Raw genomic sequence first — 27967 nt, 5'->3', positions numbered from 1 at the left:
ACCGAAACACCCTTCTTAGGGTTAAAAATGGATACCAACGGCTGGTGGTCTGTCAGCAGTGTAAACTTCTGGCCCTGCAGGTAATGATTAAACTTCTTAACTCCCCACACAAGGCTGAGAGCCTCCCTATCTATCTGAGCATAGTTGCGCTCAGTGGAGGTCAATGATCTGGATGCAAATGCGACTGGCCTTTCCAAGCCATTTGGCAACTTGTGTGAGAGTACTGCTCCAATGCCATAAGGAGAAGCATCACAAGCTAAACGAATAGGCAGCGTTGGGTTGAAGTGAGCCAACACTTCCTCTGAGGTGATCAATGCCTTGCTTTTGCGAAAGGCCTTCTTACAGTCCTCGCTCCACTTCCATGGTACTTCTTTCTGCAAAAGAGCGTTCAGCGGGTGCAGCACCGTGGATAGATTTGGCAGAAACTTATGGTAATAGTTAATCAACCCTAGGAACGACCTCAACTGGGATACATTTTCCGGAGCGGGAGCCTTCACAACAGCTTCGATCTTGTCAGGTGACTTGTGCAGCCCCTCCTGGTCAATGACATGACCACAGTACGAGATCCGTTTCTGAAAGAACTCACATTTCTGGCGATTAACTCGAAGTCCATATTCCTTCAATCTGGTGAGCACCAGTTTCAAATTTGCAAGGTGTTCCTCATCGTCATCTCCTGTAATCAGGATATCGTCCAAGTAACATTGAGTGCTTGGAATTCCCTGTAATACCTGCTCCATGGCCCTCTGCCAAATTGCTGGAGCCGAAGCCACTCCAAAAACCAGTCTATTATATCGACACAAGCCTCTGTGCGTGTTGATTGTGAGATACTGGCGCGACTCTTCCTCAACTTCCATCTGTAAGTACACTTGCGCCAGGTCTATCTTGGTGAAGTGTTTCCCGCCAGACAATGAAGCAAAGATATCCTCAATCCGCGGAAGCGGATATTGCACCGTGTGAAGCACCGAATTAACCGTGATCTTGAAGTCTCCACAGATGCGGACCTTCCCCGGTTCCCCTGGCTTGTTACTCGATGAACGCTTCATGACGGGAACAATGGGTGTGGCCCACTCACTCTAGTCCACCTTAGACAGTACTCCTGGACGTTCTAGCCCTTCCAGCTCAGCTTCCACAGCAGGTCGTATCGCATAAGGTACCGGTCTGGCTTTGAAAAATTTTGGGTTTGCATGTTCTGCAATCTTGATTTTTGCCGTAATTCCTCTCAGTGTTCCCAGTCCCTGTTGGAACACCTCTTTAGCCTCATCCAATATTCTGGACAATCGTTCAGGTTTGACATCTTTTTTTCCGGAATCTACCGTTATTGCTTTTAGGGAGTGCCAGTCCATATTTATTTTCCTGATCCACTCCCGTCCCAGAAGTGGTGGACCTCCCTCAGGTAGTACATATAAGTCCATTCCTTGGTGTTCTTTGCCCTTGTGTACCACCTTGACTTTTATCTTTCTGATGGGGTATACTCTTTGCCCCGTGTATGTCTGCAATACTATCTCCGTATCCCGTAGGGGAATATGTCTCAATAACCTTTTGTAATCTTGCTTATTCATGACCGTCAATGCTGATCCGGTGTCCAATTCCATCTTCACTTGGACTCCTGCTATCTGAAGTGTGACCCAAATAGTTTGTAGGTCAGCTTCCTTACTCACATTGTGAATTCTCAGACTACCCAGTTCCTTGCTGTTGGAGCCTGAATCCGAATTCTGTTCATCTGAACTCTTCTCAGCCACCTTATGTACCTTTCTGCACTTTTCCTGCGGTGACTTTTTGTTGCTGGTCTTCTTTCCTGACCGGCATACTTTAGCTATGTGACCAAGCTTGCCACATTTTCTACATTCCTGATTTTTAAACCAGCATTGGTTCTGATCGTGTGTTGTCTTTCCACAACGATAACATTTCGCTGTACCCAAAGCCATTTGATCTACGCTGAGTACCGCTGCCTTCAGCTGCATTTCCGCAGTGCCTCTCGCTGCGGCTTCGTGCGATGCTGCAATAGTGACAGCCTTATCAAGTGTAAGATCATTCTCTTCAAGCAGCCGCTTTTGTGTTCCTTCTTTCGACAATCCACACACGAATTTGTCTCTCAGTGCCTCTGTCAGTCTTTCCCCAAACTGACAGTATTTCGCTAGCTTACGCAGTTCAATTAAATACTCCGCGTTGCTTTCCTCTTTCAGTTGCGTTCTCGCATAAAATTTAAATCGTTCCGCTAACATCAGCGGTGTGGGGTTCAAATGATTTCTCAGGACAGCAACAATATTAGTGAAAGCCTGATCCGCCGGTTTAGCTGGTGATAGAAGATGCTTCAATAGCCCGTATGTCTTCGCACCCATTGAGTTTAGTAAGGTTAGTGCTTTATCTTCATCTGATATTTTGTTTGCCTTACAATAAATCTCTATGTGTTCTACATACGTGGCCCAATCTTCAACATCGGCATCGAAATCATTGATGTTACCACACTTAGGCATCCTCGCAATCTTCTTGAGAAACAAAAAGAAATTTTTCTTTTATTTTTTTTATTTTTTTTCAAAATGGCGGTTTCCCGCGCTTGTCTTCTTCCCCCGCCTACGAAAATGGCGGCTTCCCGCGTTTGCCTTTCTCCCCCGCTGTCTGTAATGGCGATTGCCGTATTGCTGCATTCGCCCTCCCCAGCAGTTCTCAAATCGTGCCTCCCAGCCCCTCTTGCAGTCCGGTCCTTTCCCCCGGCTGCGGCTGAGTTCTCCGCGTTTTTTTTTAAATTTTAATTTTCTCCCGCGCCTCGCGGCCTCGGTAGCTGCCCGGCCTTTTTCCCCGGTCACGGTCGAGCTCTCTCTCGACGCTGTTGCGTCTCCCAGCCCGCTTGCAGCCCGGTCTTTTACACCGGCTGCGTTTGCATTCACCGCGGCTCCCATGCCTTACGCTGCCCCAGTCTCAGCGCCTCTGGCCCCGACTTCTGTCCGGCTCTTTTCCCCGGCCATGGTCGAGTTCTCCGCCCTTATATCCTCCGTTTTTCCCTCCCCTACTTCACAGCCAACGTGGCCGACTTGCTGCTCGTCGCTGATCGGCTTACCCACCACCGTGGTAGAAGGGATGATCACTGCCTGTTGCTGATGGAAGGCTTCGTGTCAGGATTCTTCCTTGCTCTTCAGACCCGAGTCTTTTCTCAGCAGGATGATGAGGGCGGATGCCTCTTCTCGACACCCGTTAAACTGCCTTGGATATATCTCTGCCGCAGGGTAAGATCGTCATCGTCGCCACTGTTAAGTCTGTGTATTCTAGTTATTGTTAATAAGAATCACTGCACACAGACCACAAGAATAAATTCAACAGGTCTTTACTAGTCGAAGGTCAGGCTGAACTGCCCAATAAATCATTACACAGCACTTATATACCGGTGTGGTCACCACCGGTATTACAGTATACAGCAGCCAAGATAAAGTAGTGCATCTCTTAAAATAGTTCTCTTAAAGGTGGAACGGTTACATACACCACACTATCTGTCTCATATGTCCCACTCCTGGTACCAAAGCCCTAATGAATAAGCACACGGTGACTCATTCAGCAACTGGGTCCCTTAAATATCACCTCATTAATGTATTAAGGCATTTTATGCTTGGTTGAAAATGTTACGAGAGAATGCACATGACACAGTCTGTGGAATACTTCTGATTGGTCTTTGTGTAGGTCAGGCCTTCAGTGGAATAATATGATTTTTTAGCTGCATTGTAAAAGTGCTCATAAATGTTGGCACTTATTTTATTTGGAAGATTTTGATATGATTTAATGAAATATATAGGGCTAGAAACAGGTGCAAAATAGCCACCGGACGTCTGACCCAATATTGTGTTGGGTCATTTTTCAGGCATTCCAGCAGCTGCCTAAAACAGGGGTTAGTAACTTACATATTTAAGTGAGGGGCACACGCCTGTTTTAGTCTCTCTGAGAAATTGGATATCGATGAGCGGAGCAGAAGGTTGGCCCTGCTCCGCTCAGTATTCTTCAGTACGTTGTCTATTTAGTTCAAAAATCATTTCTGTGGAGTCAGGAGGAGGAGGAGTGCTCCTGCAACACCACAGTAATCTTGACCGCTGCCCCGAACCACCCCCCCCGCGCCCTCGACCCCACCACCTCTGTTGCCACTTCCGTCTCAGAACTTACCTTCGGGTCATTGCTGGCGAGGCAAGAGGCTGGACATTCATCTTTAAATGGGTGAGCTACCTGTGGAGTAAAAAACAGCAGCAGCGTGCCCAAATAATAATAATGGCCTGAGGCCCAATCTCGGGCCGACCTCGAGCCTTCCGGTTAGGGTGCGCACACTATGCGTGGTGCCCATTTCAGACTTGAAAAGTGGCCAAAAGGAATTTTAACCCCATATTCTTATGTGATTAACCAGATGCACTCTTGTATAATGGCATGGTAGCCCAGTGGATATAGTACTAAACTAATAACTCTGAGAATGTGAGTTCCACTCCAGCCCACCCCATAGCAAGCTGTGCAATTAAATTCAATAAATCTAGCACCAACACATGATTTTAAATGGTGCTGGATTGTCATAAAAATGTAACTGCTTCAAGAATGTCTTTCAAAAAGGGAGCTTGCCCCACCTCTCAGTTGGTCAGGTCACACACTAAGGCTGGAATTTTCTGGGGTCCTGTGGGCGCGATCGGAGGCGGGTCAGGTGGAAAATTTGAAAAAGGTTGGAGCGGGTTGGGAACCCGCCATCATCCCGCCCCCACGTGCCCTTCCCTTGGGTGTGTTTGTCGGTGCGGCAGCGACCTGACCAGCAGAGGCGGGCGACCTGATTGAAATCATTATAATCTTGTTTTCAGACACTTAAGAACCTTTTCCCCACTATATTTCAAATTTCCTCGCATGGCCACAGGATTCACGCAGCTCGGGAACCATGTCTGTCAACCTGAGGCATGAGTTGAGTGTCCATTGCTCCAGCTGATTCATTGACAACATCAAATGTAGTATAAATGCTCCCACCTCACAGCTGATCACTTTCCTTAGGCAGAAGCTGTTGCTGATTGCATTCCCAGCACAGACTGAGCTTTGGGAAGGTTGCAAGTCTTTCCAGAAAAGTCTCCATCCCGTGCCACCTCACTGGAAGAACCTCTCTCACCATTGACAGATTGCTTCTGTCAACTCTACTTGACCTGTCATCTATTCCATCTGCATGGATGCCATTTATACTGTCTCACCTTGGTCCTCAGACTCTGATCACAATGAGCCCCAACACCAGCAGCACCAAGCACACCAGCAGCACCAACAATAACACCACCAACCTTCTCCTCAACCATTTGATGCTGCACAGGACAGAGGGCATCAGCACAGGGCTGCACTGCGCCGGAGCCGATACCCCCTGTGACGGAATAAGCCATATTTCAAGAGATACACCATAATATGAATAGAATTCTGATATTTATTAATACATGATATACTGGGTTTAAACATCTAAAGCCTCGGAGACACAGGCTGCAAACAGAAAACAGTCTTCTGAGATGGGATGGTTTGATAACAAAGCTGTAAAAACCACACTAGCTTTTAAATGGGAATTGATTGATAATGCTAATACAAAGGCCCTATTGAAAAAGCAAAGGGTTGCTTCTGAAAGGTCTGTGGTTTGGAACCAACACAATGAAATGACCCAAGTAAAGTGTTAGAAACTGACACTTCGAACAGGAACAGAATATTAAAAAACCTTGGGCTAGAAATTCAGTAGGCTTTGCGCTCAGTTTTCGCCCAAAGAGGGCTTTTGCGCCACTTGCTGAGCTTTCGCCGATATTCAGCGCTGCGGTAATGGCGGCGTTAGCCAGTAGTGCTGTGCCGCCACCGATGACGTCATCGGTGTGCGCAGTGCCCCGCTACCGCCCCGCTACCGGCCCGACCGCCATATTTAGTTGCGGCCGTCTCTTCCGCAGCGGCCGCAAACAGCGATCAGAAAACGGGGCCATCCTGTAGCCTTAGTGGGGTGCTTTAAGGTGGCGGTGCGGCCGGCCGCTTTTTCGGCGGCCGCCTGCCCGCACCTCCTTCCCCGGCCTCCTCCCCCCCCCGCGGCATTGCCGGCTGCTTTCCGCGAACCCGGCACTTCTCCGTGGTGCCGGGCTCATTTGCCGGCACTATCCAGTGGCGATCTCCCCATTGCAGGCACCTCCCCCTTAAGAGAAGGAGGAGGCCTGCAGTACCGCAGCCTGCCGCTCCGCAGCGGGTGGCGCAGCGACGCCTAGAGCGCTGAAATTCAGTTTCAGCGCCCCAAGCGGGGGCGGGCACACCCTGGAATAGCGCCCAGTTCTGACTTGGGATGCAAAAACTGAATATCTGACAGGCGCAACTGGCTCCGCGCTCAGCGCTAACTTTTGGGCGCACGCCAGCTGGCGGGCCCAAAGTGAATTTCTAGGCCCATGTGCCTTTGTAAAAGTAACATCAAATAAGACAGGAAACATGATTAAATATGCAACCAATTGAGATAGCTAGAAAACAAGCAAACACCCTGGTTAAAGTGGTTTTGATTTACATATAGTAAATATGATACCTGCAGAACACTTTGAAGATATGACTTCAATAGATGCACCAAGCAATTACACTGTTTTTGTATTGAACTTGGAACACCACGGAGTCACAACGTCTGTGGTTATAACCAATTAAGCCAATATTAAGAATTGAATGGAAAATTTTCAATAAGAATGACATCAAATAAATACTACTGTCATAGTGTTTTATGATAGGTTTTCGGAACACCTAAAGGTAGAGACATAATTATGCATGCAGCAGCTAAATTGACAATAAGTTCAGTAAGAATTCAACAGAGAATGAATAAGATAATTAGCTTACATCAGCAGGAAACTTCAAAGAATAAACCACTAAAAAAAAGAGTATAAAAGATAGAGCTTTTCAGATGAAGAGTCAGAAGTCGCTGAACAGGCAAGCGTTTCTCAACTTCACAGGCACGCTCTGTAAGTTTACAACTATGAGTCTCGGTATTTGATTTTGGTGGATGTTCTGGATTTAGAAATAAGAAATGTAGAAATGTAATGAAGTAAAGATTTGAGAATAAGGATCTCTGATAAAAAATGTAAGCTATTTGTATTTTGAAATGCTAATGTTGCGACTGACTCAACAGCTGTTAACTGAATGTCGGCTCTTAAATAAAACTATATATTTTTAGAATTGTCTCAAAGATTATTTCTGTATAAACTCGAGAACCCAATTTCTGTACACTCTTTTGTAAGGAGTTGCAGAATTCTGGGGGGTATTCCAGGCCCTCATAATATCCGGAAGGTTACAGTCTAGTTAAACTTATTAAAAGTGCTATCCGGAGGACGGTAACATCTTCGGTCATTCCTTTCCTTTAGGGAGAGATAGCCTGAACCTTTAGACCCATTTAAGTGTCTTATAGAATTTGGCTATCTCTAACTTTAGTTGAAGGTGAACGTCTGGGGAATACGCCTGATCTGGGGTAGCCCAAAAAGGGCTAGGACTTGTAATTATCCCTTCACCCCAACACAGGTTATACAGGCAGAGGATGAGCTTCCTCAACATGACTGAGCAGCAGTGCCAAAGGAGGCTCAGGCTATCACGCCAGGTCATCGCAGACATTTGCGCATTGCTGCAGCAAGACCTGCAGCCCAGAGGAGCGGGTGGACACGCCACCAGTGGCTGTCAAAGTCACCAGTGCCCTCAACTTCTTTGCCTCAGGCTCCTTCCAGGGATCTGCAGCAGACATTTGCAGCATGTCACAGTTGGCCGCCCACAGATGCATCACACGGGTCACTGATGCCCTCTTTGACATGTCAGCCAATTATATCAACTTTGCCACTGATGAAGCCAGTGTTACTGAGCAGCCACTCAGCTTTGCCACTTTGGCTGGCTTCCCATGGGTGCAGGGCGTCATTGACTGCACACATGTGGCCATCAGGGCACCCCATCATAACCCAGGAGTCTTTGTCAACCGCAAGGGCTTCCACTCCCTCAATGTGCAGCTCGTCTGCAACCATAGGAAGATCATCGTGCATGTGTGTGTCAACTTCCCTGGCAGCTGCCATGACTCATTCATCCTTCGCCAGTCTACCCTCCCTCAGCTCTTTGCACCTCCAAACAGACGTTCCGGCTGGCTACTTGGAGACAAGGGCTACCAACTGTAGACATGGCTCATGATACCCTTGAGGAGGCCAAGTACTGAGGCTGAGGAGAAATGTGATGAAAACCACATCGCCACCAAATGTGTCGTCAAGCAGACAATAGGCATGCTCAAAATGCGCTTCCGATGCTGTGACAGATCTGGAGGAGCCTTTCAGTATGCACCAGACAGGGTCTCCAGATTCATTTTGGCCTGCTGCGCCCTGCACAACATAGCGCAGTAGCGAGGAGTCGCTCTGCATAAGGAACAAGACGCAGAGTGCACAGCCTCTTCAGAGGAGGAGGAGGAGGAGGAGCAGGAGCTGGAGGAACCTGCGGTGCAGATGGCAGCAGCACTCGAGCACATTGTTGACCAGGAGGCCAGGGATGGCCTTATCATGGCCAGATTTACTTAACTTTACGCAGTACACTCATATGGCTGTCACATGCTTCACCAGGTTGGCAACACCTCACAGCAACACCATAAAGCATCCCTGAACATGATTGAGCAGCCAACATAGTCAGATCAGTCACGTACATTGTTGTAACTAATCACTTGTGAGAGACACTTCAGCACAAATCATATTTCTCCTGCAACTAAAACTGCAGGTTATGGCTTCCATAATCACAGAATCACAGAAAACCCACAGTGCAGATAGAGGCCATTTCGGCCCATCGAGCCTGCACCGACACATATCCCACCCTATCCCCGTAACCCCACGTATTTAATCCCCCTAACACTAAGGGTCAATTTATCATAGCCAATCAACCTAACCCGCACATCTTTGGACTGTGGGAGGAAACCGGAGCACCCGGAGTAAACCCACGCAAACACGGGGAGAATGTGCAAACTCCACACAGACAGTCACCCGAGGCCGGATTTGAACCCGGGTCCCTGGCGCTGTGAGGCAACAGTGCTAACCACTATGCCACCGTGCTCGTACAGTCAGTAGAGGGGTAGAGGCACTATCCAGTATGCATCTGAGGAATGTGGGAGAATAAGGGCCCAGCCTTAATCACTAGTGTTAGCTGTACACAATAATGAGGGGAAGTGAATTTCAATCATTTCCTCATTTTTTTTCTTCATTTTTAACATATTTTTCTGCTACTTAGCTTTGCAAAAGCCTTTGTATCAATTGTTCAAATTTGTTTCACCATCAACACCACACCTAGCCCCAATGGGTTTCCCAATGGAATCCCCCCCATCTGAGGCGCTTGCAAGAAGAAGGATACAACCAACAAAGGGATGTCAGGCAGGATGTCTCCTGTCTGCCTCCAATTTTAACTTCTGAGTTTTTGGAAGTATTGGAGGCACCCACCACAAGAAGGTGTGGGTCTCCTGAATATGTTAAAGTCGGGGTCCTACGAGGCAGATAGTTGTAAAATGGGACCAATTGAAGGGAGTGATCTGTGCCCGGGGTACAGGTGCTACCATACTGGAACAGGCAGCTGCCCAGGTGCCTGTGGTGCCCGCCTGAAAATTCCAAATGTAAGTGAGGGGGGGGGGGGGTTCTGCTACCTGTTTTAGGATCCCTACAGACACTGGCAGCACGGCGCTATTATTGCAATGAGACCCCAGGTTCAATTCTAACGAGCCTTGGGCCTCCTGATTCGAGCGTGCTGGTAGAGCACCATCAGGATGTGCCTGAAAACGGGCCACAATGAATTTCTACCCCTGTATCTCTGAATTAGCCAATATCTACAGGTGAGAAAGTGGAGGAAATGGGATCAAAAATGTTGACTATCCTAGCTGGCTCATCTCATCTCTGGGTGCTAAGAAATGCAGAGTAGACACTGTTCTTTTCTGTACAAAAAGTGCAACATCCCCACCAACACCTGGGAATACCTGGCCCAAGACCGCACAAAGTGAAGGAGAAGCATCCGGGAAGGCGCCGAACGCCTCGAGTCTCTTCGCCGGGAGCAAGCGGAAGATAAGCAGCGTGAGGAGCGCATGTCAACCCAAGCACCCCACCCACCTGCCCCTTCAACCACCGTCTGCCCCACCTGTGACAGAGACTGTAGGTCCCGCATTGGACTCTTCAGTCACCTGAGAACTCGTTTTTAGTGTGGAAGCAAGTCATCCTTGGTTCCGAGGGACTGCCTAAGAAAAAGATCTCACCTCTGGGTGCTAAGAAATGCAAAGTAGACACTGTTCTTTTCTGTAGCACTCTCCTACCTCATCTTTACTGAGCACAAAACACAATTTAGTGCATTTTGAAATTTGATTGAATGAGATTGCACAACAACAGGGTTATGGGGCGGGAAAGAAAAAAATTGTCACAAACCTCAATGTCAGAATCAGTTTACGTTAAGTTATGTATTTAATTGATTGCTGCCTGCTTTATAGCTTTCAATAGGCACTAGGACCAGTGCTTTTCAGACAAGTATTTTACATTATATTTAAATGGTATTTTTATTCATTTAGCAACATGAATATTTAATATTACGTTTCATTTATTTTCAGGCAGTAAAATCTGACTCCCAGTGATCCTATCATGTTCTTTCTTCAGATCGTTCCTAACAGTACTGAGATAAAGGAGATCCCTCGAATCACTATCTAATATGTAAAATAAAGAAGGAGGGACACTGAAATAGAAACAGAATACTCTGGGAAGACATGACAGGTCTTTCAGCATCTGTAAACAGTAAAGACCAGTGGGGTAAATATTTTCTCTTTTGTGCTTGGGTAAATAATTGTACGGGCAGAATGCATGCAGGAAAATCAAGCTGGAGAGCATCACCCTTTCATAACAGAGCCTCCCTGAATTTTTATCCATTACCCCGTTATAGGACTGGAATCCAACCCTGCACAATTTCATCTATACACTCCAACCAGGTGAAAATTTATGCCCCAACACAGAGATCTGCTCAAAATGCTTTGGTTAGAGTTCTTAGTCGATGTTTTTTGGTATGGGCACAGTTTACTCCCAAGTGACTAGATGTGAGTGTAAATCTCACTTGACGTGTAATTTGCACGTGATTTTCCATGGTCAGCTCATTGCTGTAATTGTTCATAACCTCGGGTGTAGCTTTGGACAGGTGCGAGGTGGTGCTACTGGGAATCACAATTTAAAAGGATGCAAACACTTAAAGGGAGGTAGCAGCATAGAGGGAGAGGGTCCTTTAGCCTTTGGAAAGGAGTGAGGTCCTGATTACCATTCCTCAGCACTATCCAAAAAAATCACCATTACCACAGAGCTGGGTTTTTTGGGAACAAAGGAATTGCAGATGAAGAAAGACCAAGGTCCATCTCGTTCACCTTCTACCTTCTTGGCAGTCGCACGATAAGAATAGTAATGGAGTTGTTGACTAATCATAGAAATCAATCTCTATCAATTAGTCTACAACAGACCAAGACATGAGGTAAGGAAAGGGAAGGGACGGGGGGATTCATTGATGTTTGAAGCAAGGAAAACCCTAGTGGTGGAAAGCTTTGAGAACCATAGGTCCAAAGTCACCTGTTCCTCCCAAGCATGCTACACTTACCATATGTCATGTCTCAAATTATTCTGAAAACAATGGGCTGGATTTTCCCAGGAGATGGTGGGAAACCTGAAGTTTTAACTCCACAGCGTGCATGTGACGTAAAGGGCGGGTTTCCCGCCCGGATGTCAGCCTGATTGACAGGCTGGCTTCCAGTCGTGCAGGGAACGTGGACCAGGAGGCCACAGGACCAGATAGGTGCTGGGTCCAGGCTGGTGGGGGAAGGGTGTGGGTTCCAAGCCAGGGGGCGGGGGGTTTCTCCCCGACCCTGGGGAGGGGCAGGCGGACAGTGGGGGAGCTTGGGGGGTTGGGAGAAGCACTCCTGCTCCACTTGGCCCACAAAGACTGCTCCCCAAGGCTGAGCCCATCTCGTTACAGCTACCGGGAATCCCGAGCCCTCGGATCCATGGCTGCCTGCAATAAAACCTTCAAAGCAGGTTAAAGTAGAGGCTTCAGGCCTCATTATCATATTTAAATTGCCAATCCACCTCCTGGCAGCGGGTTGGCAGCCCGTCACCTGTCCTGCCTGAGTGAAAGATGAAAGTGGGCAGGTTGGAGGCGGGTTAGGGTCAGGTTTTACAGTCTTACAACATTCACTTCCCCCCACGCTTCTAACCCACCCGTTCCTTCCTGTGAAAATTCATAAGAACATAAGAAATAAGAGCAGGAGTAGGTCATACGGCCCCTCAAGCCTGCTCCGCCATTCAATAAGATCTTGGCTGATCATCGACCTCAACTCCACTTTTCCGCCCGATCTCCAAATCCCTTGATTCCACTAGAGTCCAAAAATCTATCTCAGCCTTGAATATACTCAAAGACTCAGCATCCACAGCCCTCTGGGTTAGAGAATTCCAAAGATTCACAAACCTCTGAGTGAAGAAATTCCTCCTCATCTTGCTCTTAATGATCTAGACAAGGGAACGAGATGTAATATCTCCAAATTTACAGACGACACAAAGCTACGTGGGCATGTGTGCTGTGAGGAGGATGCCGAGAAACTCCAGGATGATTTGGACAGGTTGGGTGATTGGGCAGAAGCATGGCAGATGCAATATAACGTGGATAGATGTGAGGTTATCAACTTTGGTGGCAAAAACAGGAAGGCAGATTATTATCTGAATGGCAATAGATTGGGAGAAGGGGAAGTGCAACGAGACCTGGGTGTCCTTGTGCACCAGTTGCTGAAGGTCAGCATGCAGGTGCAGCAGGCGGTTAAGAAGGCAAATGGTATGTTGGCCTTTGTAGCGAGAGGGTTTGAGTACAGGAACAAGGATGTCTTGCTGCAGTTGTACAGGGCCTTGGTGAGACCACATCCTGAGTATTGTGTGCAGTTTTGGTCGCCTTATCTGAGGAAGGATGATCTTGCCATGGAAGGAGTTCAGCAAAGATTCACCAGGCTGATACCTGGGATGGCAGGAATGACGTATGAGGAGAGATTGGGTCGATTGGGCTTATACTCGCTGGAGTTTAGAAGATTGAGAGGGGATCTCATTGAAACTTATAAAATTCTGACAGGACTGGACAGACTAGATGCAGGAAGGATGTTCCCGATGGTCGGGGAGTCCAGAACCAGGGGTCACTGTCTAAGGATAAGGGGTAAGCCATTTATGACAGAAATGAGGAGGAATTTCTTCACCCAGAGAGTGGTGAACCTGTGGAATTCTCTACCACAGAAGGCAGTAGAGGCCAATTAATTAAATATACTCAAGAAGGAGTTGGATATATTTCTTAAGGCTAAAGGGATCAAGGGGTATGGGGAGAAAGCAGGGACCGGGTTCTGAATTTGGATGATCAGCCATGATCACATTGAATGGCGGAGAAGGCTCGAGGGGCCGAATGGCCTACTCCTGCTCCTATCTTCTATGTTTCTATGTAAATGGCCTACACCTTATTCTGAGACTATGCCCCCTAGTTCTAGACACTCCAGTCAGGGGAAACAACCTCTCAGCATCTACCCTGTCAATCCCCTTCAGAATCTTGTATGTTTCAATTAAATCACCTCTCATTCTTCTAAACTCCAGAGAGTATAGGCCCATTCTACACAATCTCTCATCATAGGACAGCCCTCTCATCCCAGGAATCAATCTAGTGAACCTTTGTTGCACCGCCTCCAAGGCAAGTATATCCTTCCTTAAATAAGGAGACCAAAACTGTACATAGTACTCCAAGTGTGGTCTCACCAAGGTCCTGTACAATTGTAGCAAGACTTCCTTACTCTTATACTCCAACCCCCTTGCAATAAAGGCCAACATGCCATTTGTCTTCCTTATTGCTTGCTGTACCTGTATGCTAGCTTTCTGTGTTTCTTGCACAAGGACACCCAAATCTCTCTGAACACCAACATTTAATAGATTCTCACCATTTAAAAAATATTCTGTTTTTCTATTCTTCCTACCAAAGGGAATAACCTCACATTTCCCTACATTATACTCCATCTGCCACCTTACTGCCCACTGATTTAGTCTATCTATATCCCTTTGCAGACTCTATGGGCAGGATTTTCATTGGGCCGTGGAGGTGGGATTGGAGGCATGTGGAGGGTTAAAATCCTGAAATTGGGGGTCCCGACCCCATCCCGCACCCAACCCGCCTCCATGCCAGTTTCAAAGGAGGCGGTTACGCGTCCCGCACTGGTACCCGCCTCCCCGAGGCGGGAAGGGGCTTAGTGCCAATTAACTGCCTGTTAACAGATAGTTAACAGGCAGTTTTTAGCCTAATCCCTATTTTTAATGTTGAAGTGTGGGATTCCCGACGGCTCCAAACCACGCCAAGTTAGAGGAGGCGGGCCGTCAGGTTGAAGGGCTTGGAGGGGTCGAGATGTCGGTGCTCAGGTGAGTGATGGCTGCATGAGTGCAAAGGTAAGTGTGTTTGGTGTGTGTAAAGTGTTTAAAGAAGTTTTACATACCTTTACTTACCTTTACAGCGTTCCTTCCTTCAGGCCTCGGGAGTCCCTCATCTTACCGGCACAGAAAGCAGAATGGCTGCGAGCTGTCAAAAATTGCAACATTCAGTTTTCTGTTCCGGGGATATCTCTAAATCATCCTGCGAGGAAGGAATTAACTTAGAATACAGATGTCAGTGTTGGACAGCTTCAAACAACTGTGAAACGCTGATATTTCATCTGTCAAAAGGTTTTGACAGATGAAATGTCAATCTGTGATGTCACCTGTTGCTGGGTGGCCCTTAATTGGCCTGCTGAATCCGCTGGGCGGGCTCAACAAGGTCAATCAAGTCAAAATCACGTGGGTTGGCTAGAACTCGATGGAGGTGGGACTATAACCCAGAAAGTTGTAGGCCCGCCTCCTACCAGACTCCTCAATGAAAATCCAGCCCTTTGTGTTCTCCTCACAGCTTACTGTCCCACCTAACTTTGTATCATCAGCAAACTTGAATACATTACACTCAGACCCTTTATCTATGCCATTAATATAGATTGTAAATAGCTGAGGGTCCAGCAGTGATCCTTGCGGCACCCCACTAGTTACAGTCTGCCAACCTGAAAAAGATCCGTTTATCCCTACTCTCTGTTTTCTGTCCACTAACCAATCCTCTATCCATGCTACTATATTACCCCCAACCCCATGAGCCCTTATCTTGTGTAATAACCTTTTATGTGGCACCTTATTGAATGCCTTTTAGAATTCCAAATATACTACTTCAACTGGTTCCCCTTTATCTACCCTGCTAGTCACATCCTCAAAAAACTCTACTAAATTTGTCAAACACGATTTCCCTTTCATAGAACCATGTTGAATCTGCCTAATCATGTTATCATTTTCCAAGTGCCCTGATTCTATGGATTCCAGCATTTTCCCGATGACTGATGAATGTCAGACTAACTGGCCTGTAGTTCCCTGTTTTCTCTCTTCCTCCTTTCTTGAATAGTGGTGTTACATTTGCTGCCTTGTAATCTGCTGGGAACGTTCTAGAATCTAGGGAATTTTGGAAGATCAAAACCAGTGCATCCACTATCTCTGCAGCCACCTCTTTTAGAACCTTAGGATGTAGGCTGTCAGGTCCAAGGGATTTGTTAGCTTTAGTCTCATTTGTTTCTCTAGTACTTTTTCTCTACTTATATTAATTACGTTAAGTTCCTCACCCTCATTAGACCCTTGGTTCCCCACCATTTTTGGTATGCTTTTTGTGTCTTCTACTCTGAAGACAGATATAAAATATTTGTTCAACGCTTCTGCCATTTCCTTATTCCCCATAATGATTTATCCTGTCTCAGCCTCTAAGAGACCAAATTTACTTTTGCTACTCTCTTCATTTTTACATACTTGTAGAAGCTCTTACAATCTGTTTTTATATTCCTTGCTAGTTTTCTCTCATATTCTATTTTTTTTCCTTTTTATCAATTTTCTGGTCAGCCTTTGCTGGTTTCTGAAACTCTCCCAATCCTCAGACTTACTATTCTTCACAACATTACAAACGCCTTCTTTCAATCTAATGCTATCCTTAACTTATTTAGTTAGCTACGGTTGGATAATTTTTCCCATGGAGTTTTTGTTTCTCAATGGAATGTATTTTTGTTGCCAGTTATGAAATATTTCTTTTCATGCTAGCCACTGCTTATCTACCTTTTAATCTATTTTTCCAATCTACCTGAGCCAACTTGCCCCTCAAACCTATGTAATTGACTTTATTTAAGTTTAAGACTCTAGTTTCCGACTTAGGCAAGTCACTCTCAAACTTAACGTGAAATTCTATCATATTATGTTCACTCTGCCCCAGAAGATCCTTTACTATGAGACTGCTAATTAACCCGGTCTCATTACACAATACAAGACCTAAAATAACCTGTTCCCTGGTTGGTTCCGTGATGTATTGTTCTAGGAAACTGTCCTGAATGTATTCCATGAACTCGTCCTACAGGCTTCCTTTGCCAATTTGATTTGTCCAGTCTATATGAAGATTAAAGACCCCCACGATTATTGCATTACCTTTGTTACAAGCTCCTGCTATTTCTTGATTAATATTCTGTCCAATGGTACAGCTACTGTTAGGGAGACTACATATTACTCCCACACATGTTTTCTGCCCCTTGTTATTCCTTATCTCCACCCATACTGATTCTACTTCATGATCTTCCAAGCCGAGATCCTTTCTCTCTCCTGTCCTTATGTCATCCTTAATTATCTGGGCTGCCCCCTTCCTTTTCCATTCTGCCTGTCTTTTCAAGTACCCTGGAACGTTTAGTTCCCAACCTTGGTCACCTTGCAACCATGTCTCTCTAATTCCAGCCCATCTATCTAATTTGTATTTGCATGAATCAACACTAAGGGCTGGATTTTGTCAATGGGGTCGAGTCGGAGGCGGGACTGCTGCTTGTCATGTAAATGTCCCGCCTCCATCCTCGCCCGACCGTTCAGAGGGATTTTCCCCTGATTGAGCTTGTTAAGCCCACCCTGCGGGCTCAGCAGGCCAATTATGGAAGAAGTCACTGACAGATCACGTCAACGTCAGACGTGCTATCTGTCAAGACTCCTTGAAAGAAGAAATGACAGCGTTTGACAGCTCTGTGAAGCTGTAAAACACTGATATTCTCTTGAGTTTGATTAGTTTTTGTGCTGAGGACTGAAAAAACATTGTTAAAAAGTAAATTTCAGATGTCTGATGGATCGGAAGGTCCATCAGCCATTACCTGAAATTAACAAGGTGGATGTCCGCTCTCCCGATCCAGCACGGCTAAAGGCGATAGAAGTAAAAAAAGGTAAGTGCACACTTTTTTTTAACTTATCACTCACCTTGCATATTTACCACTCCACACTTGCACCCATCACTCACCTTTACACCTTACTTCCAGGTGCCTCCGACCACCGCAGAACTCCTCCATGTCTCCTCCAACCCGGCGGGGTTCTCCGAGGTCGGGAAGCCTTCAGCTGTGAAGGTAAAGTGGCACTAATCCCTTTTTCTGCCTGTTAACTACCTGTTAACAGGCAGTTAAAAGGATTAAAAGCCTTTCCCGCCTCCAGGAGATGGGACCCGAAGCTGCACATCTTCCCACCTTCTGGCAAAAGGGCACGGAGGTGGGATGGGGGCGGGTTTGCCATCCGCCCCCACTTTCTCCGATTTTATGTGCTGTCCCGCCTCCATGCCCACCACCTCAGGGCTGGGAAATTTGAACCCTAACTGTTTTCATTGTCTCCCTAGGGAGCTTGCTCTATAGATTTACCACTCGCTCACTAAAATAATGTTTCCTTAGATTAATTTTGAATTTACACCCTTCAAACGACAGCCATGTCCTCTAATCCAGAAAAGTGTAGCCTTCCATGAGGTTTGATAGAAGTCTTTAAACTAATGAAAGGATTAAGATTCTATCCACATTGATGGGTTATTTGATATGTTAGAAAGGAACAGGGGACATTATTATGTCATTTAATGTGTTTCACCAAACTGGGAAACAATACCAAATTATATTTTGTGTCAAAAAACTCAGTAATACAGGATTATTATTTTGGATAAGTTGCTACCAATTTCATCACCTTTCAATGAATGGGGGAGTAAATCAGAGCAAAAATTGAAGGCCGAGATTTTCCGGGGAGTCAGCAGGCAAGATCGGTAGCGGGTCGGGTGGGAAAGTGTTCTTTCCCCCAGCAGGTTGGGACCCTGCTGTGAACCTGCCGCTACGCGCCTTTGCTCGATGTCGGGTCTGTCAGCGCTGAGCAGACCCGGCATGCAGCAGCGGGGGATCCAATTCAAGTAATTATGACCTTGTTTAGAGATTATTATTATAATATATTTGAGCTCACCTTTGATTTTACGTGCTTGCCCACGGGGTCCTCGCTGCTCGGGGATCACATCTGTTAAGCTGAGGCGGAAACCAGTGGCCATTGAATCAGCTGTTGAGTTGATCACTTCAAATGTAAAATAAAAGCTCCCATCTTACAGAGATATCTTCCCCCAGCTACAAGCTCTTCCTCGCTGCATTTCCATAACATATTCACTATGCTGCAAGTCTTTACACAAGTCTCCATTAGCCCTCTCACCAGTGACAGATCGATTCTGTCATCTCTACTTCACCTGCCATTTATACCATCAGCATGGGTGCTCTTTATACTCTCGCACCTTGGTCCTCAGAATTCCACCACGATCAACCCCAACACCAGCAGCACCAATAACACCAGCAGCACTGATGTAAGAAAAAGGAGTCTTACCATCAAGTAACTTTAAAGTAAGCTTTAAGTAACTTATAAACACACTATATACAAGAGAGGTCTTTACCATGCCTCTGGTAGAAGCCTCTGACAAAACTGAACAGTCCAGTATTTATACCAGTCCAACAGGAAGTGACATATGACAGGAAGTGAGGTATGTACACAGTTCATAGTTCATAGTTCACAGTTCACAGGAAGTGATGACATAACTTCCCGGAAGTTATTATTATTATCACATTCTTCCCTCCTGCAGGATTAGGAGGCTGTGGTCTACCTTTTGGTCCACAGCCGCCGAACAAGGAAGAGTCGCACCCGTTTGGATTCCCGTCGTAGAGGGTCGCTGGTCCGCTTACATGCGGTTGGCCATTGGTCAGAGTCTGTGTGGCCTGGATTGCCCTGTGAAGGGTCGGGGAGATCATGGCTTCGAGTACGAGCCCCAATAGGTTCAAAGTCGGACTGCCTCTGTTCAGAGGGAGGTGCAGAGCTGGTCTGTGGTGGATCAGTACTTTTATGCGCGGTACTGGGAGGGTCGCAACCTTGAGTACGGTGTTCTACCGGCACCAAGCTAGTTGGTGTCCGATCAGGATCCTGGAGAGGGATACCCGATAGGTCCCAAGAGTTTCCCGGTGAAATGCCATCACTCGATGTCCCACTAGGTCCTGGTGGGCAGGGAGCCAGATCCCGTAATGATACGGTAGATTCTCGGCCATCGGAATATTGTATGTTTGCATAGGTGGGGTTGGCATCGGTTAGTTCGACCTCGTCTACGAGAGGGTCATTTTTAGATGTCCGAACGTATCTTCGGAGTAATACAGGTCCAGGAGTAGTTAGCCATGACGGGAGTGATGTCCCATGAGATGAGCGATGCTGGAATCCGAAGAACCGCTCATGAGGTGTAGTATTTGTGGCTGTAGAAAGCAGGGACCGTATAGAGTGCAATGCATCCGGAAGCACTGTTTCCCATTGCTGGTCTGGTAGGCCTTAGCTGGATTGACCCTCGTAGAGGCCCTTGATAGGCAAACTTTAGCAAAGTGTCCTTTTTTTTTGCAATAACTGCAGATTGCATTGCGAGCAGGGCAGGTTTTCCTAGGGTGAAAAGCATCTCCACAAAAGAAGCATTCCTTCCTAGATTGCCAAGAGGCTGCTAAAGTGGGGTCATCCTCCTCTTCTTCATCAGAATTATCAGAATCCATGATAGGGTTCGCCTGAGACTGCTTGAATTGTCTGGTTGCAGCTACAGCCGCAGATCGAGATCTGGGCAGCTGATAGAGGTCCGCATTTCTCTTTGCCAAATCCAGAGAACAAGCTAGGTCAAAAGCTTTTTGTAGCTCAAGTGTTTTACTTTCTAGTAGATGCTGGCGTATAAATGGAGAGGCAATCCCGCAGATGAAAGCATCACGAATCATTTCTTCACGGTACAGCTCAGCTGAGGCTGCCTGAAAGTTACAATCTATGCTGAGCCTGCGAAGTTCTTGCAGGAATTCGTTAATTGATTCCCCTGGCCCTTGTTGGGCTGTGGCCAGTAGATGTCTAGCTTAGACCTCATTTGGGGTCTTGGCATACAGTTTCTTAAGTGCCCGAATCACCTCATCGTAATTATCCCATTCATCAACATATTCGAACACTTTTGGGGTTACATAGTTGATAAGTATCCTCAATCTAGCAGGAGCATCGGCTTTACATTCATCCAGAAAATTCTCAAAAGTACGGTACCAATGCTTCCATACCCTGCCAGCTGCTGGTGTATTCGGGTCCAAGTCCAGACGAATAGGTCTAAGGATTCTCTCCATGATGGGTGGTTCCCTGGATCCTTAACTCCGAGTTTGTCCGAAGGTCTAGTATTTGTGAGTGTAAATACTAAGTTACTTAAATTGATGTAAGAAAAAGGAGTCTTACCATCAAGTAACTTTAAAGTAAGCCTTAAGTAACTTATAAACACACTATATACAAGAGAGGTCTTCACCATGCCTCTGGTAGAAGCCTCTTACAATACTGAACAGTCCAGTATTTATACCAGTCCAACAGGAAGTGACATATGACAGGAAGTGAGGTATGTACACAGTTCATAGTTCATAGTTCACAGTTCACAGGAAGTGATGACATAACTTCCCGGAAGTTATTATTATTATCACAAGCACCAACAACAACACCAAACATCTCCACAGTCAACTGATGCTGCACAGGACACAGGACATAAGCACCCGATTACATTGCTGCTTGGGAGGCCAGGGATGGCCTCACCATAGCCAGATTTACTTCACTTGATACTGTATGCCCTGGCTGCCACACGATGAGCCAGGTTGGCACCACCCTTGGGGAGGAGCGATCATAATATGATAGAATTCTTCATTAAGATGGAGAGTGAAGTAGTTGACTCAGAGACTAGGGCCCTGAATTTAAATAAAGGAAACTATGATGGTATGAGGCGTGAGTTGGCGAGGATGAATTGGGGAATGTTACTTAAAGGGTTGACGGTGGATAGGCAATGGCAAACATTTAAAGATTGCATGGATGAACTACAGAATTTGTTCATCCCTGTCTGGCATAAAAATAAAACAAAAAGGTGGCGCAACCGTGGATAGCAAGGGAAATTAGGGATAGCATAAGATCCAAGGAGAGGACATATAAATTGGCCAGAAAAAGCAGCAAACCTAAGGATTGGGAGCAGTTTAGGATTCAGCAAAGGAAGACAAAAGGATTAATTAAGAGGGGGAAAATAGAGAATGAGAGTAAGCTTGCAGGGAACATAAAAATGGGCTGTAAAAGCTTCTATAGATATGTGAAGAGAAAAAGATTAGTGAATTCAAGCGTAGGTCCCTTGCAGTCAGAATCAGGGGAATTTATAATGGGAAACAAAGAAATGGCTGACCAATTAAATACATACTTTGATTCTGTCTTTACAAATGAGGCACACAAACAACCTCCCAGATAGTTTGGGGAACATAGGGTCTAATGAGAGGGAAGAACTGAATGAAATCAGTATTTATAGGGAAATGGTGTTCGGGAAATTGACGGGATTGAAGGCCAATAAATCCCCAGGGCCTGATAATCTACATCCTAGGGTACTTAAGGAAGTGGCCCGAGATAAAGTAGATGCATTGCTGGTCATCTTCCAAAATTCTATAGACTCTGGCAGACTTCCCATGGATTGGAGGGTAGATAATGTAACCTCACTATTTAAAAAAGGTGGTAGAGAGAAAACAGAATGACAGACCAGTTAGCCAGACATTGGGAGTGGGGAAAATGCTAGAGTCCATCATAAAAGATGTAATAGCAGAGCTCTTAGAAAACAGTGACAGGATTGGACAAAGTCAACATGGATTTACAAAATGTAAATCGTGCTTGACTAATCTACTGGAATTTTGTGAGGATGTGACTGGTAGAACAGATAAGGGAGAACCAGTGGATGTGGTGTATTTGGACTTTCAGAGGGCTTTTGATAAGGTCCCGCATAAGAGATTAGCGTGCAAAGTTAAAGCGCATGGGATAGGGGGTAAGGTACTGACTTGGATAGAGAATTAGTTGGCAGATAGAAAGCATAGAGTTGGAACAAACGGGTCTTTTTCCGAGCAGCAGGCAGTGACTAGTGGGGTACTGCCGGGATCAGTGCTAGGACCCCAGCTATTCACAATATATGTTAATGATCTAGACGAGGGAACTAGATGTAATGTCTCCAAGTTTGCAGATGACACAAAGCTGGGTGGGCGTGTATGCTGCGAGGAGGATGCCAAGAAACTGCAGTATGATTTGGACAGGTTGGGTGATTGGGCAGATGCATGGCAGATGCAGTATAATGTGGATAAATGCGAGGTTATCCACTTTGGTGGCAAAAACAGGAAGGCAGATTATTATCTGAACGGCAATAGATTGGGAGAAGGGGAAGTGCAACGAGACCTGGGTGTCCTTGTGCACCAATCGCTGAAGGTAAGCATGCAGGTGCGGCAGGTGGTTAGGAAGACAAATGGTATGTTGGCCTTCATAACGAGAGGATTCGAGTTAAGGAGCAAGGATGTCTTGCTGCAGTTGTACAGGGCCTTGATGAGACCACACCTTGAGTATTGTGTGCAGTTTTGGTCGCCTTATCTGAGAAAGGATGTTCTTGCCATGGAGGGAGTGCAGCAAAGATTCACCGGACTGATACCTGGGATGGCAGGAATGACGTATGAGGAGAGATTGGGTCAATTGGGCTTCTATTTGCTGGAGTTTAGAAGAATGAGAGGGGATCTCATTGAAACTTATAAAATTCTAACAGGAGTGGACAGACTAGATGCAGGAAGGATGTTCCCGATGGCGGGGAGTCCAGAACCAGGGGTCACAGACTAATGATAAGGGGTAAGCCATTTAGGACTGAGATGAGGAGAAATTTCTTCACCCAGAGAGTGGTGAACCTGTGAAATTCTCTACCACAAAAGACAGTTGAGGCCAATTCATTAAATATATTCAAGAAGGAGTTAGATATATTTCTTAAGGCTAAAGGGATTAGGGGATATGGGGAGAAAGCCGGGACAAGGTACTGAATTCGGATGATCAGCAATGATCTCATTAAATGGCTGAGCAGGCTCGAGGGGCTGAATGGCCTACTCCTGCTCCTATCTTCTATGTTTCTATGTTTCACCCCACACAAACACCATAAAGCATCCCTACAATGCCCAAGCCATTCTTTTCACACTCATCACCATTACGAGGGTGTAGGATTTGCAAAATTGGACTTTATATTAATAAGGGTCAAATGGCAGAAGAGGCCATGATTTTAAAGACTGTTTTAAAAGGAGCCCAGAAAAAGGGGCATACAATATGGCCGCCATACCATGTGACCAGCTTATTGGGACATTTTAAAATGGTTCCTGCGCAACCTCAGACAGCTTTGTGGATTCAACCTACAGCAAGTTCTGGAAGCCGTTTCTGAGAGAATGAAACCAGACCCACAAGTATGCATATGGATTAGATGCAGATCCAGTCAAGATCGGCCTGGAAACAGAGGCCATCAAAATTTTGACCCAGACAAAAGGGGACAATTTCATATTCATGAGAACAGCACTGAGGACTAGATAACGAGATCAGCAGGACATTAGAAACAATGAAGGTAATTCCAGACCAGAGATGGGCCTTTACCAGCCGTTTAAGACATTTAAAAAATATAATAACTACCCTGCTGTGCTCCCAGCCCGCCAAAAATAAATCAAAGACTAACCTGATTTTGGGTGGGAGACGGGAGTTTCTGGAAGAAAAGTATATCTGGAAGATTTTTCAGCAGTTGGGGCAAGCTAGAGCGGGCAGGCTTGCAGCTTGAGCTCAGATGGAAGACACACCCAGAAGAAGAAGCAGGTACTCGTAGGAGGAAGAAGAAAGCCAACATCGAGAAGGCCATCTCGAAGCCGGCGTCCCGCCCCGGGGAAGCACATCGGGAGATCATCGACCATCCCCGGGCCGTTGCCGGACCGAGAGGCCATCGACCCAACTTGGGAGAAGAGACAAAAAAATAAAGGTCCCAAGAGAAGAAACCTTCCAGCCACCCCAGCTTGGGAGAAGAGAGAAAAGAAAACTGAAGAAGCGATGGGAGCCAGCCCAAGGCTCCTCTAACCAGGGTCGAGCTGATGATCCTCGACCCCGTCGACATCCAGGCCCACCGGTGTGCAGCCGCCCCCGACCCCCACCTCAGGAGAGAGGTGTGGCGCAGCTCGCAGGGGCTCCACGATCCACGTGGAGATGAAACGCCTGAAAGGACCAAACACAGACTCGATTTCAAAACCTTGCACTTCCTAGTGGGATTGGTGAGCATGTTTCTGGCCCTTCACAATCAGATCTAGATAGGTTTAATAAGGGGGTGGATTTAAGGGTACAATTAACATGAGTTGTTGTCCCTCGATGTTCCGTGTGTTTCCTTATTTCATGATGATCTTTGTAGAGTATAATATGCCTGTATTTGCTTTAGTTAGTACTGTGTCGTTATGATTTGTTTGTGTGTTTTTCCCTCCCATGTACTCCCTTATCTGCTTGCATTTGATTTGATATTTTTCCTTATGCAATAAAATTTCATTTTGTTTCATCAAACTTGGTCTACAGGAGTTTTCTCTACATTGTAGTTCCTGCGCCTAAGTCCAGAGTATAGAATCTAAGGGCCGAGTGGGTCGAACCACTCAAGGGCCTAGAAATTCAGTATAGCCACTTTTGGGGCGGTAAAGTTGGGCGGCCGCTAAAGTTTGCGCCCGGCGCAAAGTCGAGCCCCCTTCGCCGATATTCAGTTGCATCGCCCTAAGAGGTTGCTGCTGCGCTAAAACAGGCGATGCACGACTATCATTAGGCGCTAAGCCGGCAGCCCGGGGTGCTAACACCGGAAGTTGGGCGCAGGGCAGGTGCGGCGAGCTGCTGATTGCCGGCAGACACTCTGGCTCCGGTGAGCTCTTAAAGGGGGAGGGTGGATTTGTTTTTTTGAAAGGCCGAGACTAGTGTATTTGTGTTTTTGGGGAGGGCTTCCCTCCATCAGTTTGTTATGTGGTACCGGTCTTCTTCTTCTTCTTCTCCTCCTCCTCCTCCTCCTCCTCCTCCCAAAGAAGGAGTGTTGCAAAATGGCTACCTGTTCTACTGCAGGAGTGCCCTTTAATTTGCGCTCCCCGCGGCCCGCATCGGCTGAGCACCGTTCGACTCAACAGTCACTAGGGCTGCCAGGCGCACAATGGGGCGGCGCGAGTGAAGTTCCAGTTCCGGGCGCACAAAGGGCGTTGCACGACAAAATGACGTCATGATCTGCGCGCGCAGATGAGCGCACGCAATGACTTTGCGCCGGCGCTAAATGTCTACTGAAGTTGGGGCGAGGCGCAGATCGCGCTGCGCCCGGGCGCTAAGCGCCTAGCGCTCGAGATCTACTCCTCCTAAGGCGCTAACGGCTGGCGCAGCCAACTGAATTTCTAGGCCAAGGTTTTACTGTGCAAGAGAGAGAGGCCTCTAGAGAGACAAACCTCAGGGAAACCTCTCGAGGAAAACCCCTTACAGGGGTACCGTTATGTCTCACCATTCACTGCAACTCACTAAGCCACTTCCAAAGGTGCACATGAATCTGTCTAAGAACGGAAAGTGTTGAAAATTAAGGTTTCACTGTTTGACACCACATTAACAGAAACTTTACATGAACATTGCATAAAACACCCAAGTGCCTACCCTTGTGTGTTGTTAGTTGGTTTGATTGCACAAGGATAAGGGTGAGTGTGAGGGGTGGATAGTGAGATGGGGATGTGATAACATAGATAGAGAGGGATGGGTGGAGGACCGAAGTAATTTGGTGTGAGTAAGGATGTGCAGGAGTAGGATAGGTAAGGCAGAGTGATGGGGATGTGATGAGAAGCACAGTAGGATGAGGTTGAGTGTGGCTTTGTATTAAATTTTCATGATCTACTGAGATCATTGAAATGTTTGCGGCACGGCACCCAGGTCCTCCTGACCACATCCCTGCTTGTGCCCTCCTTTGCAATGTGCAACCAGGATTTGCTGGTCTCCTGAGGAGGTCTCTTCCACCCATTAGAAGGGAAGAGAACCTCCCTGTGTGCTGGGACTCCCTCTATAAGCATATGGAGGAAGTCATGGGAGAACCTGCATGGAGCCATGCACCACTGTGCAGTGATTGTCAATGTTTGCAGCACCTCAATGCTGTAGAACACTGACAGCGCAAATGTCAAATTAATTTGGACATGGCCCTGTTAAGGGAACCGGCTGATGACATGTCATCAAATGACGTCACCAGACCTACTTCCTCTAATTGGCTGGGAAATGCGCTGGGTGGGTTTTAACAAGGAAATTCATTTGAGACAGCGGGATGGAGTCAGCAGCGGGGCCATGACCACCACCGACGGACCCGCCGAGGTCAGCAAAATTGCGGCCTAAGTAATATTAGCGGTTGAACATTTAACACAGGTGTATATTCCTCTGTCCTCTAATTGTTTTAACTGCGGTGGTGAAATAAAGTCCCTTTCGCCGCCAAATGCATTCCAGACTCAACCATGAACTAGTTGAAGGTTATAAGAATAAAAAATAAATTAGCTTGTAATCTTACCTACAAACACATTTTTTGTTTGTTTCTGCAGGTTGTAATCTATCACTTGCAGCCAACAGTTTTAGTGTGCGATAATTGATTACTGATCTCGTCTTCCCTTTTCCAGTGTTGCAGTTCTTTATAGTTTAATAACAAAGTTGGCAGCCTGTGATTTATACAACAAAATATGGTGTAAAGCATTAGTTCAAGAATGTGTACATCAAGAAGTCATAAACTGCATAGCACTGTGTACTCTGAAAGATCAATAGGTTATTGAATTAAAAATTGAGGGATCTAATTTGTTTCAATAATAAAGTTATAAATCAAATGATAGCAGAGAGGAAAATCTTCCTTTTCCTCACTCTCTAAATAACACGGCAATAAACATTCCAGGGTTCACTTGCCATTCATCACAACTGTTCATCTTTTGCTCCTTTCTTTTTCTGTGGCGAATGCACTGTAATGGGAATGCTTCTGAATAACAGATGAATCTGCCATTCCTTTCAAGGGTACATGGAGCACATCTGGGACAGGAGTGCTCTGCACAGGATGGACAGGCCTCATTCACCTCAACAGGGCCAGGACCAGTGTCCTTGATCGGAGAATGAATAACGAGTGCTGCGGAGAAGGGTTTAAACTAATATGGCAGGCAGGAAGGAGAAATAAAACAAGATGAGGAAAGAGAAAAGAAAGCAAAAGTGGCATGGGAAAAGAACAAGTGAAAAACCAAAAAGTAATAAAATAAAAGCCAGAGGAGTTTTAAAAAGTAGGATTGATTAAAAAAAATGGAGTCTCCAAATACCTCTGCTGAAAACCCTTCTGCGTCCTCATTGTGTTGAAATCAAGCCTGTCTCCAAATCGATTTTTTTCTTTCCCAGAATCTCCTTACTTTTAAAACTGGCATCGTTTTGGCATTACTTCTTGCTTCATCTTCCGTTATCTTTTACTCGTTTCAATCGTGATCTATGTCCTGCCTCGGCAATTCACCTCTCTGTGAACTTAGGAGGCATAAGCTTTTGGGTAGTGAGGCAAGGCAAAATAAATAACTATATATCTTTATCTGGGCTGGCTGTATAAGCTGTTAGTAGTTGTTAGTATGCTGCTGACTCCTTCGTATGTGTTCTTGGAGGTCTTTATTAAATGGGGCTGATGTTCATCAACAAGTGTAAGTCACTTCTAAGTGATTAAGAACTGGTGAAAA

The sequence above is a fragment of the Somniosus microcephalus genome, chromosome 7, assembly GCF_052327205.1.
Source record: "Somniosus microcephalus isolate GS21.2 chromosome 7, FLI_Smic_1.0, whole genome shotgun sequence".
Taxonomy (NCBI): domain Eukaryota; kingdom Metazoa; phylum Chordata; class Chondrichthyes; order Squaliformes; family Somniosidae; genus Somniosus; species Somniosus microcephalus.
This window is presented reverse-complemented; position numbering follows the sequence as displayed.